This window comes from Rhinopithecus roxellana, chromosome 10 (genome assembly GCF_007565055.1).
Source record: "Rhinopithecus roxellana isolate Shanxi Qingling chromosome 10, ASM756505v1, whole genome shotgun sequence".
NCBI classification, from domain to species: Eukaryota; Metazoa; Chordata; class Mammalia; order Primates; family Cercopithecidae; genus Rhinopithecus; species Rhinopithecus roxellana.
The window spans coordinates 131,806,206-131,826,489 of NC_044558.1; the positions used below are offsets into that span (position 1 = coordinate 131,806,206).

The 20,284-nt window shown below is 38.5% G+C and overlaps 1 long non-coding RNA gene across 1 annotated transcript in view; it reads right to left on the minus strand.

Moving 5' to 3' along the window:
• The window catches only part of LOC115900028, a 303,884-nt gene that overhangs the window by 138,758 nt on the left and 144,842 nt on the right, over positions 1-20,284 (minus strand). Inside the window, exon 2 of the long non-coding RNA XR_004059713.1 lies at positions 9,743-9,824. This is a non-coding gene — a long non-coding RNA (uncharacterized LOC115900028). The remainder of the gene's footprint in view (positions 1-9,742; positions 9,825-20,284) is intronic.

Genomic DNA, 20,284 nt, shown 5'->3' on the forward strand with positions numbered 1-20,284 from the left:
ATAAATTTAACACGAAAATGAATATTCATTTGCCATGAAAAAAAACTCAACAAACTTTAAAATGTCAAGAAGGGTCCCAAACATCACAAATCCAGAAAAAAAATATATTCATATTATCTCCCTGACCACAATTCTTTAATGCATTTTCCCCTACAGTTATGAGCTGCATACTCTTTGCATCTTCATAAATATTATTATTATTATTATTTATTTATTTTTTGAGACGGAGTCTTGCTCTGTCGCCCAGGCTGGAGTGCAGTGGCGCAATCCTGGCTCCCTGCAAGCTCCACCTTCTGGGTTCACGCCATTCTCCTGCCTCAGCCTCCCGAGTAACTGGGACTATAGGCGCCCACCACACGCCCAGCTCATTTTTTTGTATTTTTAGCAGAGACGGGGTTTCACCGTATTAGCCAGGATGGTCTCGATCTCCTGACCTCATGATTCACCCATCTCGGCCTCCCAAAGTGCTGGGATTACAGGCATGAGCCACCATGCCCGGCCAAATAATATTTTTTATAGAGAGAATAATCATTCATTCTTTCTTCTGGAATGTTTCATCAAAATTTGTTTTCAGGCCATGTGCAGTGGCTCATGCCTGTAATCCCAACCCTTTGTGAGGCCAAGGCAAGAGTATCACCTGAGCTGAGAGTTTGAGACAAGCCTGAGCAACATACCAAAATCCTCATCTCTATGAAAATTTAAAAAGCAATTAACCAGGTGTGGTGTGTGCCTGTGGTCCCAGCTACTTGAGAGGCTGAGGTGGGAGGATCACTTAAGCCCAGGAGGCTGAAGCTACAGTGAACCTGGTTTGCACCACTGCACGCCAGCCTGAAAGACACAGTGAGACCCTGTCCCCCCTCCAAAAAAATTGCTTTTATTTATCACTGAGATTCAGAAAACACGCAACTACACACACACAGTGGTACTTGTGTTTGTATTACTGCTACAGGTTTGTGCCCTAAAAACAAAGGAATACTGAGAAAAAGATATCTATCAAAAAAGAAAAAAATGACGCATTAATAGTAGTATAAACTGCATTAGTCATTAAATTCCTGACAGGAGAGAACTTCTATTTTGACTATACATTGATAAACCCACATCCTCTGCTATTATTGCACATCTAATAGCAGGAAGGGTTTTACAGAGAGTAGCTTCTGTCTCTGTGTATTTCAAACCTAGTTTCACTCCCATCACCCATGAGCATGCATGAGATACCAGTGCTGTGGACACGTGCACAGGGTAACATGACCTCGGGCTCCACACCTGTGTATTAGAATGCTCCAGGGAGTTGCCAAGGAGGACAGTTATCAACAGCTTCACTATACATGGAAGTGTTTACAAACAACCAAAATAGAACCCACTTAATTTTAGACCACAGCATTCCCTGTTTGATTCTCCCTTTGTTGGACCCTCATCAAAAATAGCCATGGTCTTTCCAATAACACCCCAAGACACGATAGTAAAGGAAGGGCAGTCAAAGTCGAAGCACTGATCTTAAATGATTGCAGCTAAAATAGCTTTCTTTTCAAATTTTACAAAAAAACAAACAAACAAAAAAAACATGTGAGCATCTGAGCACATTGCCTAGAGTGTCTCCCCATACCTGGGAAAGGACCCACAGGAGTGAAGAGCCCTGAGGCTTAGTTTCACCTCTGCTAAAACAACTGATTTCTTCTCTGGTTGAACAAACTTTAAAAAACCAATACATATCAGATATTTGTCAATAACTGTGATTATAAAGATATACTAAAGGAATTTTATTTCAAGACACAGGGAGTCCAGTAGATACTTAACAATAATTAATTTCACGAAAAATATAAAAGAAAGTATTTAGAGCAAATTCTGTTCTTGGAATTATAAAACCATGACTACAAATTTTCTAGAAACACAAAGACCTTTCCATGTCAAAAGTATAATGAAAATGTGGAATTAAACAAATGAATGCATAGCCACATATTTCAGTAGCTAAAAAAACAATTGTTGAGAAGAACACACATATGGAAATATTAATAAATAAGGAAACAATTCCAAAATTTAATTTTCACAAGATTTTCTCTTGTGTTGACTCCCAGCAACATACAAGTTGCAATCTAATAACATATTATCTCTAAAATATATGTAAAACATATTTGTTGAACATATAGGTATAGTACATTTCTCCATTCAACATACTACCAAATCAAAATATTCTATGTGCTGGTAATATAAGGAAAGTTTGCTATATTATCTACAATAAGGTTTTCATATTAAGCTCATTCTACTTTAATTATCTTTGATTATGCCTTAGAAATATACCCATTAAAAGATGAAACATAAACTTTCAATCTGACCATTTGCCTTAGGAAATCCAGTCTATAATTCAGCATATTCATGATAGTAGCTAAAGTAACTCAAGTTTTAATAGACTTCTCAAGCCATTCATTAAGACTTTAAAGGAAAAATTGGTCTTAAATTTAGAAGTCAAATTTTAGTTGAAACTTTCAAGATAAATGGCCCAATCTCTGAAGTGGGTGAAATAACTAAAAAGGGAATTGGTTTTTAAATTTTTTCATAACCTTCCATTTTGTCTCTTTTCTTCCTTCTTCTTTTCATTCTTGACACCCAAGGAACTGAGTGGCCTTGCTACAAGAAGCATTAGCAAATGAAATTACTTATAAAAAATATTTCAAAACAACAATTTTGTGAGGAGGGTGGGGGAAGAATTTAGACTTTTAGGAAAGTTGCTGAGCAACAGCAACATTAAAGCAAAAGTACAAAGCCCGGAAAGTTAGCAGAAAAAGAAATTAATAGCCAGTACCAAGTCACAGTTGACTCAAAGTCAGCAACAGGGAATATTCAAAATCATTCCAAAGCATGCATTAACAGATCAAATTTAGACCTACTAAGTCTGGTTTCCTATTTCTCTTCCCAAGTCTCTATGTAAATAGACAAAATGCTTCAGTGTCATAGTGCTGCTGCCTCAGGTAGACTCCCAAATTCCATTAGCAATGGAGAATAACCACCCCGCCAAGCTCCACACACATACTTCACTGAGTTTGCAAATTGTAGATACCAAATAGGTTCAAATAAAGTATGTGACAGAACTGAAACACTATCAAACAAAATATGTTAACAAAGCCTAATAGGCAAATGCCTTCATAAATGTCAGGGTCTAAAATAAGTGTTGGCACAGTATGGCCTGTGGTCCAAATCTGGCTCACTCCTGTGAAATAAAAATGGAGATTTTAACAGATGAGCACTGACAATCAATTTGGTGACAGAGACATTAACTTTGAACTCCCAATTAAGCAAAATGTCCCCTCTCCAAAACCTAACTTACAGTATAAAGAATGTACTTTATTGGCCAGGCACGATGGCTCATGCTTGTAATCCCAGCACCTTGGGTGAAACCCCATCTCTAATAAAAATGCAAAAATTAGCCAGTCCCGGTGGTATGTGCCTGTAATCCCAGCTACTCGGGAGGCTGAGGAAGGAGAATTGCTTGAACCTGGGAAGAGGAGGTTGCAGTAACCCGAGATCGTGCCAACGCACTCCAGCCTGGGCGACAGAGCAAGACTCTGTCTCAGAAAAAAAAAAGTACTTCATTATGACTATTATATTTTGAACTATGTCCATTAAAAATTTGTACTGGCCAGGTTTGGTGACTTGCACCTGTAATCCCAGAGTTTTGGGAGGTCAAGGCAGGAGGATCACTTGAGGCCAGGAGTTTGAAACCAACCTGGGCAACATAGCAAGACTTCGTCTCTACAAAACACAAAAAAAATTAACTGGGCATGGTGGCACATGCCTGTAGTCCCAGCTACTTGGGAGACTGAGGCAAGAGGATGAATTCTGCCCAGGAGCTGGAAGCTGCAGTGAGCTTCACTTGCGCCACTTCGCTCCAGCCTGGATGACAGAGCCAGACCCTATCTTAAATAAATAAATAAATAAACAAATGTGCAAAATATTTTTTTCACTTACTTATTATCCTCAGTTTTGCCTCCTAGCCTACAAAGCCTAAAATATTTACTCTCTAGCCCTTTTCAAAAAAGTTTGCCAACATCTGGTCTAAATCTGATCTGCAAAACTGTTTCAGCCTCACCTATTTCTAGCGCTTTTATGATCTATGCATGTATGTATGTATTTAGAATGTATAAAATAACTACTCACATAAAGGATTTACAACTACCTCCTAATGCTCCCTAAATCACTACCAGGAAAAGACTACGGTAACTACCCCCTGAAAATAGATTCCTAGAGAGAGTTCGCAATAATGGATGGTATTTATCTCACTTCAGAGTAAAATGAGAAGTAGGTGCCATTTTTACCCAGTAATTTAGCTTGAAAAAATTAAAATTATAATGCCCAATGCTAGCGGGAGTATGGGCAAGAAAATCCATTTCTACATTAACTGCAGCAGTGTTAAATAGCACAATTTACCTGGAAAGCAATTTGGTAATAGATAACAAAATCCATTAAAATATTTACACACTTTGACATAGTAAATCTACCTCTGTAAATCCAGAAATATGAAAACACACACATAAAGATGTTCAATAAAATGTTATTTACAATAGTGACCTGTCCCTACCACTTTTTTCCCCTATTAATGGTCTTAAGATAAATATTGGTACAATCCTTTTCCTCACATCAACATAGCCATTAATTCCTCCGCCTGCATCTTTCTTATCGTTTTCTTCTTCACCTCTGCAGCTACTCTCCTGTTTTAAGAACCTGTCATGTCTCTTCTGGATATCACCTTGGGACTGGATCTACATTTGTGAGGTCCTAAAGCTTATACAATTTGGGGGCCCTTTTAAAGAGAAAGAATGCAAAATTGTGAATGCAAAATGTGTGTGGGCACTTCGATGTCACCTAACATTAATGAAAACATAACAGAGGGGTAGCAGTATAAAAAAAGAAAGCATGAGTTTTTAACTGGTTGAACTTAGAAATTTGTACTTTTGCAACATCTATAAAAACATATGGCCACGGAAACACATTTTAGGGTCCCTACTAAAATACTGCTAGGAACCCATGCAAGCTTCATTTATGTAAGCTTTATTTCAGCTTCTTGGTTTATCTGGCTCCTTATCAATCTCTTAGTTCCTAAAGCTTGTAACTTCTAATCCATCTATCCAATCATAATGCTGAAGGTTAATTTTTCTAAAATGATATTCTAAACATACTCTTCCCCTACGAGAAAACCTTTCTTGCCGACAGGATAACAGGCACAAATCTTCCCATGATCACTCCCACCTACTCCAATCTCATTCTCTGTTATTCTAGACATGCTGCATTATTTGCAGTTCCTTGTAATATTATTCCCATCCTCTCATACCTGAGCAGATGTTCTTTCTTCCCTGGAACTGAAATGTATTTTCTCCTCTTTTCTGGCTAAAGCATTTCTGAGCAAGTTTCTATTTCAACTTACCTTGTGAAGCTTTCCCAGAGCTAACAATAGAGTTGATAGCAACCTCTTTGGCCACTATCCCTGAATATTGCACTTACTCCCTATTGTAAAGATTCATTCACTGTTTGTTTCTCCTGATAAATCAAAAGCTCCTTAAGGGCAGAAACCTTGTCTTAACTATCTTTATTCCCTAAGCACCTGCACTGAGTAGGTGCTCAGTAATGCTCAGTTGAATGAATGAACAGAAAAGGAGGAGAAGCGAATATACCAAAAAGCTAGTTTTGTTCCTTTCAGTTCTTACACGGTGAACATTTTTTCACTCTTATTTTAAAATATTTGTGTGCATCTGTATTTGTTTTATAATGGGAAATTCAATTTACAATAAAATATTTCTTTGAGCTTGACTCTAATTTTCATTAGCTCGCCTACCCAATCCTCTTAAAACCCTGCACACCTGTGCCAAGCTTATTTACATGGCCAACAGTCTACTTTACTTAAAATCACGGTTATATCCCTGTACACAATTAGCTAAATAAATATCATTAGTGCTGCTTCATTAAAGTGTATTTTTCTTAAACATTTCTCAATACACATATTTCTCAGTAAGTAAGCACCTATTAGAATTTTGGTAAGAAAAATCTTGTCATGGACTTGTTTCTGTAGGTATATACTTCAGGTCTTAACTGAAAGGAATAATAAAACAATTTTGCCATCTGGAATGAAATAGTGACAAATACTACAAGACCCAAATTATGTTCATATGCATAAAGCCATGTTTCCAAATCACTATAATAATTCCTATCTCCCACCTAGGAGGCACTAAAGAATTGTTTTTAAAAGGAAAATATCAAAACAATCCGATAATTCTCCTAAATATAATGCCCATTGAAGTTGAACATATTTTATCCGTTTTTAGCTAAGCTATCATTATCATTATCCAGTAAATGCCTGCAGGAACTTTATAGCTAACAGTTTACCCTTTTCCTTTGCATGATTTAAATATGTTGTTTTATTACACATTGTTTAAATATACCCTACGTGAAGCCGACCACACACACACACACACACACACACACACACACACACACAGCATATTTAGATAGGAATATAGGTCAAAAGCACCAAAAAATGCAAACCACAAGTCATATGAATAACGCCACCAAACTCAAGTTGACACTATTTTAGTAGCTTCAGAAACATTTGAACCTTGGCATAATTTACACCTTGAATTCAGGCAGAAATTCATTTTCTAGCCAATGGTATGATGGCGTTGGATTGGACCTCTGTACAGACAGTTGTCTTTTTCCCCTCTGTGCAAGGCTTGCTGTTCTGAGTTCATGTGATGGCACCACCTGATGTCTAAGAGCTTTTTCCTAGATGGGTCCATGCTTCTGCTAGCCTGGTTTGATTGTTTAAAAGAAAGCCAGCATTCTTCTTGTTGCATAATCCTGCGTGTAAGAGCTGAGATGAAGTATAGGATAGCAGAAAGAATGCGAGCTACAGAGTCACACAGTCATGGAGAGGAACTGCTGCATGGGCACTTCAAGGTCTGTGTGACTTTGAAGTAATTGGCTCCTTTGAACCCTGGTGTTATGGGGCGCATTGCCCCTTCCCCCCAAATTCGTATGTGGAAGCCCTAACCCCAGGATCTCAGAATGTGACCTTATTTGGAAATACGGTCTTTGTGGATGTAATTAGTTAAGATGAGGTCATTCTTGTGGGCCCCAATCCAATATAACTGGTGTCCTTATAAAAAGGGGAAATTTGGACATAGAGACAAATGTGCATAGGAGAAAAATAATATAAAGAGCTACAGAAAGAAGACAGTCATCTACAAGCCAAAAAGAAGGGCCCAGAACAGATTCTTCCCCTGCAGCCCTCAGAAGGAACCTACCCTTCTATCAGCCTTGATTTCTGATTTCTATCCTCTGGAACTGTGGGACGATCAGTTTCTGTTGTTTGTCACCCTGTTTGTGGTACTTTGCCATGGGAGCCCTAGCAAACTAACACATCTGGTTTCCTCAAATGTCAAATCCTTAATGTAAATTAGGCGGTGCCATTACAAGGATAAAAAAATCACATGGTAAGTACCGGAAAGAAGGCAGTTAATATATTTTATCACGGAGGGGTATACTATTTGAAGTATTTTATCTTATTTCCTTGAATCTTGCTTCTTTCCCCAGTCAGTCAGCCAAGTAGCTATACTCTTCACTCAGGTGTTAGAAAACTGTTGGCAAGGCAGGGAACACAGGGGTGTCAGTTAATAAATTGTGAAGTTCAAAAGCCTAATGCCCCCTAGGAAATTGGAATGATTCCTGCCCATAGAAAACAGGATCAGAAGAGACCTTCCTACATACAAACTAAGCTAAGAGCGGATGTAGACCCCTCTGAGTACAAAAAAAGGTAGCTAAGGCATGTGTGTACATCAGTGGATCCAGCAGCAAGATGGAAGTGGCTGGTTTCACCCTATTCCCACACCACCCTGATCCCAGGCCCCACTGCCTCGACTCTCCCTAGTGGGAGCAGAATGACAGACTGGGAGATCCAACTGAGGTACCTTCCTGAAACAAGTATGACATTTCAATGTAAATGACCAGGTCAAAATCCAGATTTTAAAAGAAACTGAGAACTAGAACTAGCCATCTAAAACTAGGTTTTAGATGGCTCTAAAACCTAACAGGAAGTTATAAAGAATCAACAGAAGGGAGATGAGGGGAAGAGGCTTCAAGGGGCTATTGGATAGAGCTGCTGCTGATGCTAAGTCCCACCTTCCCCCCAAGAGAGAGGGATAGAAAGGGCTACCTTTTCCACAGGTCTTTCGAGAGGCTTCAGAGGAAATCTTTAGTGGGTCTGGATGTATCCCCTGGAGTTTGGGAGACCCCATGGACCGCAGCCTGGCTCCCACCCTGAAAATCCAGAGGACAACAGACCTGGGCTAGGAGCAGCTCTGCAATCTGAGAAGTGCCCGCAGCCTCTCCCGCCCCTGAAGGTTCATAAGAGGCATGTTTTCCTGGAGCAGGTGTGGGCCAGGTGTGAGAGAGCCAGCCTGAAGCCCAAGAGGACCACCGGCGGTATTCACGAGACACCAAATCAGAGGTCAGAGGGAACAGACTCTCTGAAACCAGGTGCTGAGTGGGGAGTAGAGTGCTGAAGGAGAAGCCCTGCCCAAGTCAGAAGAATTGAAGCTGAGTGGGTCCATCGGAGGGGCCATGAAAGTCTCCCAAAAGTGACCAACTGAGAGTCAGTGTTAAGCAGCTTCCTGGCCCAGAAAACACAAAGCTAGCTTAACATAACATCCGTTCAAGTGAGAAAAATCCCTGAGCTACTTTTCCCCTCTTCTTTCCCATGCTCCAACCCCTGAGAGTTCAGCAACAGCAACTAGGAAGTGGGATAGGAAGTGACAGGTGAAGAGAGAAAAAAATGACAGACCTTTTCCCACTGCAGTAGTCCAACTCAAAAACGGGCCCCAGGTCGGGGAGGGCAGATCATCTGATATTAAATTAACTTTGAAGCTATGATTATGGTGTGATATTGGACATAATCATTTCTGAATGGAGATTATTTCTGTAACTTAAAATGTCCAGAGGAACTTTATTTTAAATCTAAGAGTGAGCTTATAAAGTATGGAGTCTGCCTGAGACCTAAATTTCACCCGAAGCAAGAGAATACCTGCCACCCTTCTCCAATGCATTTCAAAGAAACAAGGAAATGAAAAAGAAATTGTGTTTTGACTGATTTCCTAAGTTGTGCTTGTTCAAAATACGATTAAAGAAACCCCAAATATGTTGTGGGGAGACACGGGTGACGGGCAAAAAAGTTTATTTCTTGGGTATAGTCTGAACTTCAGAAACAACTTGGTAGTACATCCAGGACTTGAGTGGCCTTGCAAAGGATTTCATGCCATAGCATAACACAGGAGCCACTGAATAAGAGCGGCAATACAAAAAGAAAAAAAAAGGGGGGGTGGGGGGGGTGGGGGAGCTTTTTAATCCCAAAGACTTTCCTCTGGGCCTGCAGCAGTGATAGCATGCCCCTATGTGCCCAAGAGGTATCTAGAAGAAACTAAGAAAAAGAGAACAGAGGATCCTCGAAGATAGATCGAGGTGTGCCTCAGCAGCGGTCCGCAAGTACTGACAAGAGACGGTAAGACAGACATGACTAATGGAGAGATGACAGCCAAGAATTGCGGTCCACCCCTCCAGAACTTGGCATCTCATAGCTTTATCCAGAACTTCAGTGCAACCTCAGGCTGCTATCATAGTTAAGCAGAGGGTCCAAACGGCATTTACTTTCAGGTTAGCTATGGAAGAATAAAGAAAAATTTCTTGTACCCACAGACAAGAGACCCACCTGCCACATTGGGGGAGGCTTGTCCAAAACTTCTGAGGATCCTCCTGAAGTATGTCTCTACACCTTGGACTGGTTAAAAAGCCTAGAAGAGAATTAGAGTTCAGTCATTTAGAGGCAGATACACGGTGTACAAAGATGGGGTTGACTGTCTGAAGTCTTAGCTGTTTTAAGAAATATCACTGGATTGCAATAAGCTGAGTGTGACAGAATACAGTATATAGGCTACTACAGAAGCCTTAAAATCTTAAAATTCCAGCCATACAGATACGGAGTGATCAGCAGAAGGAATGGAAATAGAGTGAATTTGCCTGTTTCATTTACTTTTGAAATAAAACACTCCAAATCCAGGAACAACGTACAGAAAAGAGGAAATATAGTAGGGAATTTTGAGGTTTCTATCCAAGACTTGGAATTTTTTAAAGCATTCAATCTGTTTCTGATGAGAGAAGAAAAATAAACCCAGGTCAGGGAATCAATCGTGACAGGAATGGTACTGTAGACAGATTGTTCAAGGAAAAACCTTTCTGATCAGGTGACATTTGAGCAGAGATCTCGATGAAGTGAATGAGCAGGCCAGAGAAAGGAATGTTCCAGACGAGGAAATAGAAAGTACAAAGGCCCTGTGGTGAGAGCTTGCTAAGCGTGTCCAGGAACAGCAAAAAAGCCTCCGCGGCTGCCATATGATTATCTGAGGGCAGAAATGGGGGACATGAAATACTTTCCCACGGAAAGGACCAAAAAATGCTTTCAGATTTTAATCTAGAGGCCTTTAGAGGAAATTTTGTGTATTTTTAATTAAACATTTTAATTTGAAATAATTGTAGATCCACATGCAGTTACAAAACACACACACACACACACACACACACAGAGAGAGAGAGAGAAAGAAAGAGAGAGAGCCCATGTAGCCTTTACCCAGTTCCCTCATCGGTAACAGCTTGCAAAACTATATTACATTATCACAACCACGATACTGACATTGACAGAGTCAAGATACAGAACATTTCCATCACCACAAAAATCCCTCAGGATGCCTTTTATAGCCACACTTGTTTCCGCTCCACCCCACCCCTCCTTAACCCCTGGAAACCACTGATCTATGTACAGTTTCTATAATTTCTTCACTTCAAAAATATTACATAAATGAAATCATACACTCAACAGAACTTTCTAAAGATTTGTCCAGGTTCATGTGTGTATCAATAGTTTATTTTTGTTGCTGAATAGTGTTCTACGGTATGGATTGTTTAATCATTTATTGAAGGACACTGAGTTGTTTCAAGTTTGAGATTAATTCACGCCAGTCGGAATGGCAATTATTAAAAAGTTAGGAAACAACAGATGCTGGTAAGGCTGGGGAGAAATAAGAATGCTTTTACACTGTTGGTGAGAATGTAAATTAATTCAACCATTGTGGAAGACAGTATGGTGATTCCTCGAGAATCTAGAACCAGAAATACCATTTGACCCAGCAATCCCATTACTGGGTGTATACCCAAAGGATTATAAATCATTCTACTATAAAGACACATGCACACGAATGTTTATTGCAGCACTACTTACAATAGCCAAGACATGGAACCAACCCAAATGCCCATCAATGTTAGACTGGATAAAGAAAATATGGTACATATACAACATGGAATACCAAGCAGCCATAAAAAGAAATGAGATAATGTCCTCTGCAGGGGCATGGATGAAGCTGAAAGCCATCATTGTCAGCAAACTAACACAGGAACAGAAAACCATACACCACATGTTCTCACTCATAAGTGGGAGTTGAACAATGAGAACACATGGACACAGAGAGGGGAACAACACACACCACCAGAAACTGTTGTGAGGTGGGGTGTGAGGGGAGGGAATTTAGAGGACAGGTCAATAAGTGGAGCAAACCACCATGGCACACGTATACCTATGTAACAAACCAGCACATTCTGCACATGTATCCCTTTTCTTGAGAAGAAATAAGAAATTGTTTGTGAAGTTTGATATTATTATGAATAAAGCCATAAACGTTTATATACAGGTTTCTGTGTGAACGTGTTTTCTTTTCTCTGAGATAAATGTCCAGGTGTGCATTGCTAGGTTATATGCGGCAGATGAATGTTGTTTTTTTCTCCCCAAAATCTACCAAACTGTCTTGCAGAATTTTACATCCCCACCAATAATGTCTGAATGAGTCAGTTTCTGTACATCCTTGTCAGCATTTGATACTGTCACTATTTTTTATTTTGGCCTTTCTGCATTTGTCATTGATTAATGATGTTGAACATCTTTTCATGTGCTTAGCTGCTATCTGTATATCTTCTCCCAAGAAATGTTTCTTCAGGTATTTTGTCTATTTTCTAATTGGATGTTTCTGTTTTATGATAGAGTTTTGAGAGTTTATATTCTCGATACTAGTACTTTGTCAGATATATGGTTTGCAAACACTTTTATTCCAATCTGTAGCTTGTCTTTTCATCCTCTCAATAGGATCTTTCACATAGCAACATTTTGTTTTTTTAAACAGGGTCTCACTCTGTTGCCCAGGTTGGAATGCAGTGGCGCAATCAAGACTCACTGCAGCCTCAACGTCCTAGACTCTGGTGATCTTCCCACCTCAGCTTCCCACATAGCTGGGACTACAGGCACACGCCACCATGTCTGGCTAATTTTTTGTATTTTTTGTAGAGAAGGAGTTTTGCCATGTTGACCAGGCTGGTCTCCAACTCCTGAGTTCCATTGATCTGCCTGCCTCAGCCTCCCAAAGTTCTGGGATTGCAGGTTTGTGCCACAGTACCTGGCCTGAAATAGCAAAAATGTTCATTTTAATGAAGTCCAGTTTATCAACTTTTCTTCCAGCTTTTGGTATAAAATCTAAAAATGCTTTGTCTAGCCCTAGACCCTGAAGATTTTCTTTTTGCCCCTAGAAGTAGTATAGTTTTGAGTTTTACATTTAAGTCTGTGGTCTATTTTGAGTTACTTTTTGTATAAGTTATAAGACTTAGGTCAAGGGGTTTTGTTTGTTTGTTTTGCCTATGAATGTCCAAATCGTTCCAAGAATGAACTGTTGAAAAGGTGATTTTTTCTGTTGAATTGCTTTTGCACTTTTGTCAAAAATTGGTTTGATATGTTGTGAGTCAATTTCTGGCTTCTCTGTTTATATCAATGGCTTCCTCCATTGATATAAGTGTTTATCCCTCTGCAAATTTCACAGAGTGTTGATTATTACAGTTATATAATAAATTTAGGAATTGGGTAGATTACTCCCTTTATTCTTCTATTTCAAAGTTCTTTTAGCTATTCTAATTGCTTTGCTTTTCAGCTGAAATTTCAATATAAATTTTTCTTCTCTGTATTTATAAAAAAACCTTGTTGAGATTTTGATAGTAATTGTGTTAAGCCTGTGTGTCAGTTTGAGGAGAACTGCCATCTTTGCCATGTTGAGTGTTCGGTCCATGAACATGATATAGTTATTTATTTAGATCTTCCTTCAGCATTGTGTGGCTTGCAGCATACACATCCTTTAATGTGTTTTGTTAGATTTATTCCTAAGTATTTCATTTTCTGAGTGACTAGAAATAGTACTGCATTTTAAATTTTGATGTTCAGCCATTCATTGCTAGTATTAATATATACAAAAATAACTGACTTTTGTATGTTTATCATATATCTTGCTACCTTGCTAAATTCAAATCAGTTTTGGGAGTTCGTTTTTCTTTTTTTTTTAAATGTTCCATGAGATTTTCCACATAAACAATGACATCAAATGAAAAATAGGGACAGTTTTATTTTGTCCTTTAAAATCCATATGCTTTTAATTACAATTTTTTGCCTTTTTGCACTGGCAAGAAATTCCAGCCCTATGTTGAAGAAGGGTCATGATAGACATCCCTTGACCTTGTTCCTGATCTAAGAGGAAACACTCACATCTTTCATCATTAAGTATAATGCTAGCTGTAGATGTTTTATAGATGCTCCATGTCAAGTTGAGAAAGTTTTCTATCTCAATTTTTCTGAGAGTTTTTCTCATAAATGACTGTGGAATTTTGTCAGTGCACTTTTTTGCATGAATTGATAGCACTGTGTGATATTTCTTCTTTAGGTTGTTAACACACTGAATTGCACTGATGTTTTTTCATATACTGAACCAGCCTTGAATCCCTTGAAATAAACTCCCCTTTGGTCATGATATATAATACGGTTCTTTTTACATATTGCTGAATTCTGTTTGCTAATATTTTGTTAATATTTTTTGTACCTGTATTTATGGGGGATACTGGTCTCATCTCTTTTTTTGTACTTTGTTTTAGTATCTGGGTAATACTACTTTCATAAAATGAATGGTTTTCTCGGGGAGACTGTTTATAATACACATTGTAAATAATCCATGGGTAACAAAGAAACTCTCAAGGACCATAAAAAATATATTGAACTGAATGACAATAAAAATACAACATGTAAAAATTTGTGGATCACAGCTAAAGCAATTCTGGTTTCAATCCCTCTTTAAATATTTGGTAGAATTATCTAGTAAAACCATCTGAAGAATACTTTTTTTGAAAGTTTGTTAAGTTACAGATTAAATTCCCTTAACTGTTATAAGGCTATTAAAATTATCTAATTATGGGTGAGTTGCAGCAGTTCATGTTTTTTGAGGACTGGGTCCATTCCATTTAAGTTGTGAATTTATGTGTGTAGAGTTGTTTGTAGTAGTCCCATATTATCCTTTTGCTGTCTGCAGAGTCTGCAGTGATATATTCCTTTTCATTACCGATATCAATAACTTGTGTTTTTTCTCTTTTTATTCTGTTAGTCTTACTAGCGGTTTGTCAATTTTACTGATCTTCTAAAGTAACCTGAATTTTTTCATGGATTGTTTTCCTGTTTTCAATTTTATTGACTTTTGTTCTTAATATTATTTCCTTTCTTCTGCTTGCTTTGGATATTTACAGCTCTTCTTTAGGTTCCTGAACTGTGAACTTAGATTACTGATTTGAGACTTTTCCTCTTTTCTAATGTACGTGTGTGGTGTGCCATAAACTTCCCTCTCAGAATTGCTTTAGCCATCATCCACAAATTTTTACCTGGTGTGTTTTTATTGTCATTCAGTTCAGTATACTTTTTATGGCCCTTGAGACCTCCTTTGTTATCCATGGATTATTTACATTGTATATTACTCAGTTTCCAAGGGTTCAGAAATGTTCCTGTTCTCTTTGTTATTGATTTCTAACTTGATTCCATAGTGGTCAAAAAATATATCCCATATGATTTTAGTTCTTTTAAATGTATTGAAATTTGTTTTCTGGCCCAGGATATGATCTATCTTGGTATATGTTCCATGGGCACATGAAAAGAATGTGTGTGCTGCTGCTGTTGGCTTTCAATTAGATTTTGTTGGTTACTAATGTTGAGTTCATCTATATCCTTGCTGATTGTCTAGTTTTTTTTTTTTTACAAAGTGATTAAATCTGGGTACTTGAATCCTCAAATAATATTGTGAATTTGTCAATATCTCTTTTCAATTTTATCAGTTTTCGCTTCACATATTTTGCAGCTCAATTATTTAGTACATACACATTTAGAATTGTCATGTCTTTTTGGTGGAGCAATGTCTTAATAATTATATAATATCCCGCTCTGTCACTAGTGATTTTCTTTGCTCAAAAGAATATTATATCGATACTAACACAGCAACTCCCACTTTCTTTGTATTAATGTTTGCATGATACATATTTTTCTATTTTTTCTTTCAAGCTGCCCACATTGTTATATAAGGGCACAGGTGAATCAGTGACAGGGCTGGGTGAGCAACAAGATCTGAGGACAATGAACTACACAATGAGAAATAAAAATATTAACTTTTTATCTTAAGTGTGTCAACAGTCTGCTTTGAAATGCAGTTATGCTTCATTTCCTTAAGGAAGGCAAAATAAGAACATGGCAGATGGAATATTATCACTCATCTACATTGGAATTTAACCAGGACACTGGGGTTTAAACTTACCCACTTGCCAAAAGTAGCAATAGATACCAAATAAATGGCCCAGTCATCGATATTATTGCAGACACCAGCCCACAAGAGGTTCCAAACGTGAAATTCTAAGAGTGACCATGTCCTTTTTCACTGCGTATCAGTGATTTTTTTTCCCATCTATCCAGGCTGCCACAGAGTGGCAAATTTGAAGGACACAGGCATATATTCCACATTATGCAGTTTTGCTCACTTTAGATGTAAAAACACTTGAGTGTGTGCAAAAGAGACTGTCCTCAATTCCCAAAATATTTTCTATATTCCCTGATTCATTTTATGAAGGATCAAACCTCTAGCTTGTAGCTCTGAGTGATAGACTTCCCCTTTTAGTCATGAAATCTTCTATGATCCAAACTGAAGGAAAAAATTCTTGTTCGTCTCCCATTTATATTCACAGTCAGATACTATAATTAAATAATAGAGTTTCATTTACTTGGGCTCAAATCCATTAATTTTTTTTTCTTATTTTTACTCATCTCTTTTCTCTGAAACATATCCCAGTATTATTATTATCCTTGAGCACACAAATACACAGATCTGTGAATCTATAATGAGATCTTCCTATGTTTTTAGACTAAATTTTGCTTTGGTTAAATGTCTAAATTGCCTCTACTTAGATGCTGCCTAAATATGAAGAAATAGTGGATCCCACTGGGGGAAAAAAAGTCAGCTTTGAAGAGCTGACCTCCTAGCCAAGTTCATGCATTGTTTATACTCCAGGGAAAAAGTTGGTTCACAGGCTAACTTGGGGTCCTTGGTCTGCTGCCAGCAGAGGTTGAATGTGCTAATACTCTGCATCAAAGTGCAAGTTCAAATGTCCTTCCATTCCAGCCCCATGTACCGGTCAAAGGATAAAACATCGTTAAGCATCATGTCCAGAGACAGCCATCTGCCTGCCTCTCACCCAGAGGTGCCACGTGATGACAGACAGGAAAAGAGAAAGGAAGTGAAGGTGCCAAACACTCCAATAGGGAAGTATCTGAATTAGAAAGAAAAACTAAGCTCGACAGCTGCCACTGAGTCCAACTCTTTAACCAGACAGAACTACCACACTCTTAGACTGTTGTTTTTAGGAAAAAAGAGGAAGCTTGCAGAATTTGTATTCCCACGTCCAATGCTGTCCTCTCACCACATGCCTATGAAACTCCCATGTCAACAGAGCTTTTACCCTTGTCTTTTTCTCCTTTTCAGAATTTCTACTCCAAATCCCCAGCACACTTAGAGCAGTGATCTCAGAGGCATTTCTATAGCCAATGCAAATTATATTTCTTTGTTTGCCTCCTAGAGATGAGATGGGAAAGGGAAAGACATGTAAAAGCCCCAAAGTAGCAACTCAAACCAGAACAGAGGACGAAAGTTCATAACATTTTTTACTAGTTTGCTGTGTAAATCCCCCCTGCTAATTTAGAAAAGCCTTTGTGGTTTTTAATATTAAAAAGTAAAATGGATATATCCCTCTGCTGATGTTCATGAACTAAAGGTAGTTATACTTACTTTGCCAGTTAAAAAGCATAGGTGAACACACCAAATCCCTTCAGGACAGACCATAAACTGTAAACAGGAAGAGAGTCTATTAATCCATTTTTTGTTGTTAATAGACCACATTTTTATATAAGAAGACTTGTTCCTCTTTCCAGCCATGGTACCGCATGGAGCCAATGTAAACTCTGAGATAACTGACATCTAGTTTGAATAAAAGCACATAATATTTTAATGCTTTTTTTATACATATAAAGCCATTATTCCTGATTAGAAGCAAAAATCCTGAGAATACGTCATATTCTTATTCCCCTAAATCCCAAATTAGGCCCCTCAGCTGATAAAGAATGAGTGGATAAAGACAGCAAGATCAACATACCAATTTGTGAGTGAGGCTGGTAAACTTTGCTTCATCCTAAAGCTCTTAGCCCAAACTGAAAGTACACAGTAACAGTCAACATTCAAGCCCCCTCTATAAGTAGGATGAAAATCCACATCCTAATATTACTGTCACAGACAGTCTCAACCCATCTCTGAGGATGAAGTCAAGTGAAATCCACACGTAGTACTGTTGAGCAATCTCTGTAACGTACTCTGTTAGATGGGGTGGAGAAAACAAAGTCATTAAAACTTGGTAATAAAGAAGCTGTGATCTAACTACATCAAAGTTGGAAAAGTCATTAGCAGAGAAAGAAGTAAAATGAGGATGCATTCCAGAATGACAGGAAAGCAGCTTAACAACAAAACATAGGCTGTCCGTCAATATATGAAAAGTTACATAGCGCCAAAGATTCAGTAACATCGAGACTTACAGAAAACTTATCTTGGACATTGAAATTCTTGGATCACAAGGAGAGAAACAGGAAGACTTGGAGCTGCAGTGAGACAGTGGGTGGTCTCTCCTGGGTACTGAAAGGGCAAGAAGAACTTGAAGAACAGGGCCTGCTGGCAGGCCCAAGCAAGAGCGGGGCAGGCCCGGGATTTTTGAAAGAAGCCAGAGATAACAGGACTTGTACATTTTCAACTCAGGAGTTCTAGAGAAGCAGGTCTTCAGCATCTATAGCTCGGTCAGTCCTGGTTTATTATCCCCAGGGTGACCAAATGTCTCTCTACTGAGAGATCTTGGACTAGCCCATGTCACATACCCATGAATCTCCAACTTGTTATATCCAGTCACTTCCTCAGGCAATGGAGGGAGATTTCACAGACTGACCAACCCAGTCTTCCTCTACCAGTATCTCGGCATCAGCAAACTAACATCTGAAATGTCGTTGTTGAAGCCACAAGAGCTGTGAATGTATTCAAAAGCAAAGACCTGGGTAAGGAAACATGGTGACTGCACTTGATCTTAGCCAAAAGGCCGAGAAGCGATAGGAAACATGGTGACTGAAAAATAACCTCAGGAAAGTAAATCCAGTCACTCAACTAACATGTAAAAATATGAGCTAATGTTTCAATTCCTGATTTGGTAGAAAAGATGAGATTATATGAGGAACTAGAGGCACTGAGTATTCTCAAGAGGGCTGCTACTGAAAATACACACAACAAGGTCCACACAGTTGAAGTTATTTGTACTTTGAGCAATGATACTCAAACACAGTTTGAATACAATATTACAATGTAGCAAAATTGTTACTAGCAAAACTCTGAAATTAGGATGAGTAAAATCTCCCTAGCTGAGTGATCTTGGGCATGTTCCTTAATCTCTAAATCCAGGTCTGATCTGTCAATTTGAATTAATGCTAACCAGAATAATTGTCTACTCAGCATCTCATTGAGAAACAATGCTGCTTGATTTTCAGACTTCATGGTTCAGGTGGAGTTGGCCTGTGTTTCCTCCAGCTGCACTGTAGGGGTGACTGCTCAGACCTTGGCTATCAGTAACATGCTCTGGCAAGCCATATGAGGCTCCCCAACACCCCAAACATGGTTGCAACTTTCTCTTCCTCTGTTTCTCATTGGGGTTATTGAGGACCATTCCAACCTGGAACTGCCCATTTGTGTAGCGATTCTTCCTCCTGATCAAGCCACGTAAGAACGCAAAGCTACGAGACTGGATAGAGTGAGAAACTGATGCCTGGAGACAGCCTGTGAGCTTAAAGACTGCTACCCAGTGTTACCACGAGAATCCATTTCTTGGTTCTCCTATTCTGAGACAGGTTTTTGTCTAACCTGGCACATGGAGTTTTTGTATGTATATGTGAGGAAGAAATGAGATAATGCTTGTAAAGTATTTGTTACTGCACTGGGCATATAGCAAGTGCTTAATAAGTGTGAGCTATTTTTATGTCCAGAAGGAAAGACTCTTTATACTTCCCTGTCCAAGATGATGCCAAGAAAGGTGGATAATTTTCATGAGATTCAAGGGTCTCTACCTTCAAAAAGATCATCATCTACCACATACGATGTTAAGAACAGCTCAACGACATAAAGTAGAATTCCCAAAAGGTGACAGATGATTTAAGTGACAACTGAACTGAACAGAACATATTTAACGGTCACTAGAGGAAAGACCGTCAGGCAGAGCAGGTTATTGAAGGGCTTCACAGAAGTAATCATTGAGTTGGGTTTTTAGGAACAGGAATAATCTGGAAGCCTGGAGAAAAGGACAGACAATACATTAGCCATGGGTCAAGAAAAACATGGTGGTGGTGCTACAGCCAGGACATTCTTTGACCTGGAACACAGGGTATGTGAGAAGAAGCCAGGGAAGAACAGCTGGAATAAAATTTTCAATGCAAATGACATGTTTTAAGGGCAAGTTTAATCATATTTCACAGAAGCTGGTTTTCACTGAGCTCATTCAGAGGTATAAACGGTTGACACTAGGTACTCATGTAATTCACACTCAGTGAAATTCTAAAAATAATAAAAATCAGAGGAATGGTTTCAAAGATTTTTACAACTAAATCAGACATCTTTGGATGTTTTATATCATCTTGGTGGGTTTTTTTTTTTTTTTTTTCCTTTCCTTTCTCTTACTCCAACTGTCATGGTTCATTATTTACTCTCACACTGCAGCCAAACAAAGAAAAATACATTCA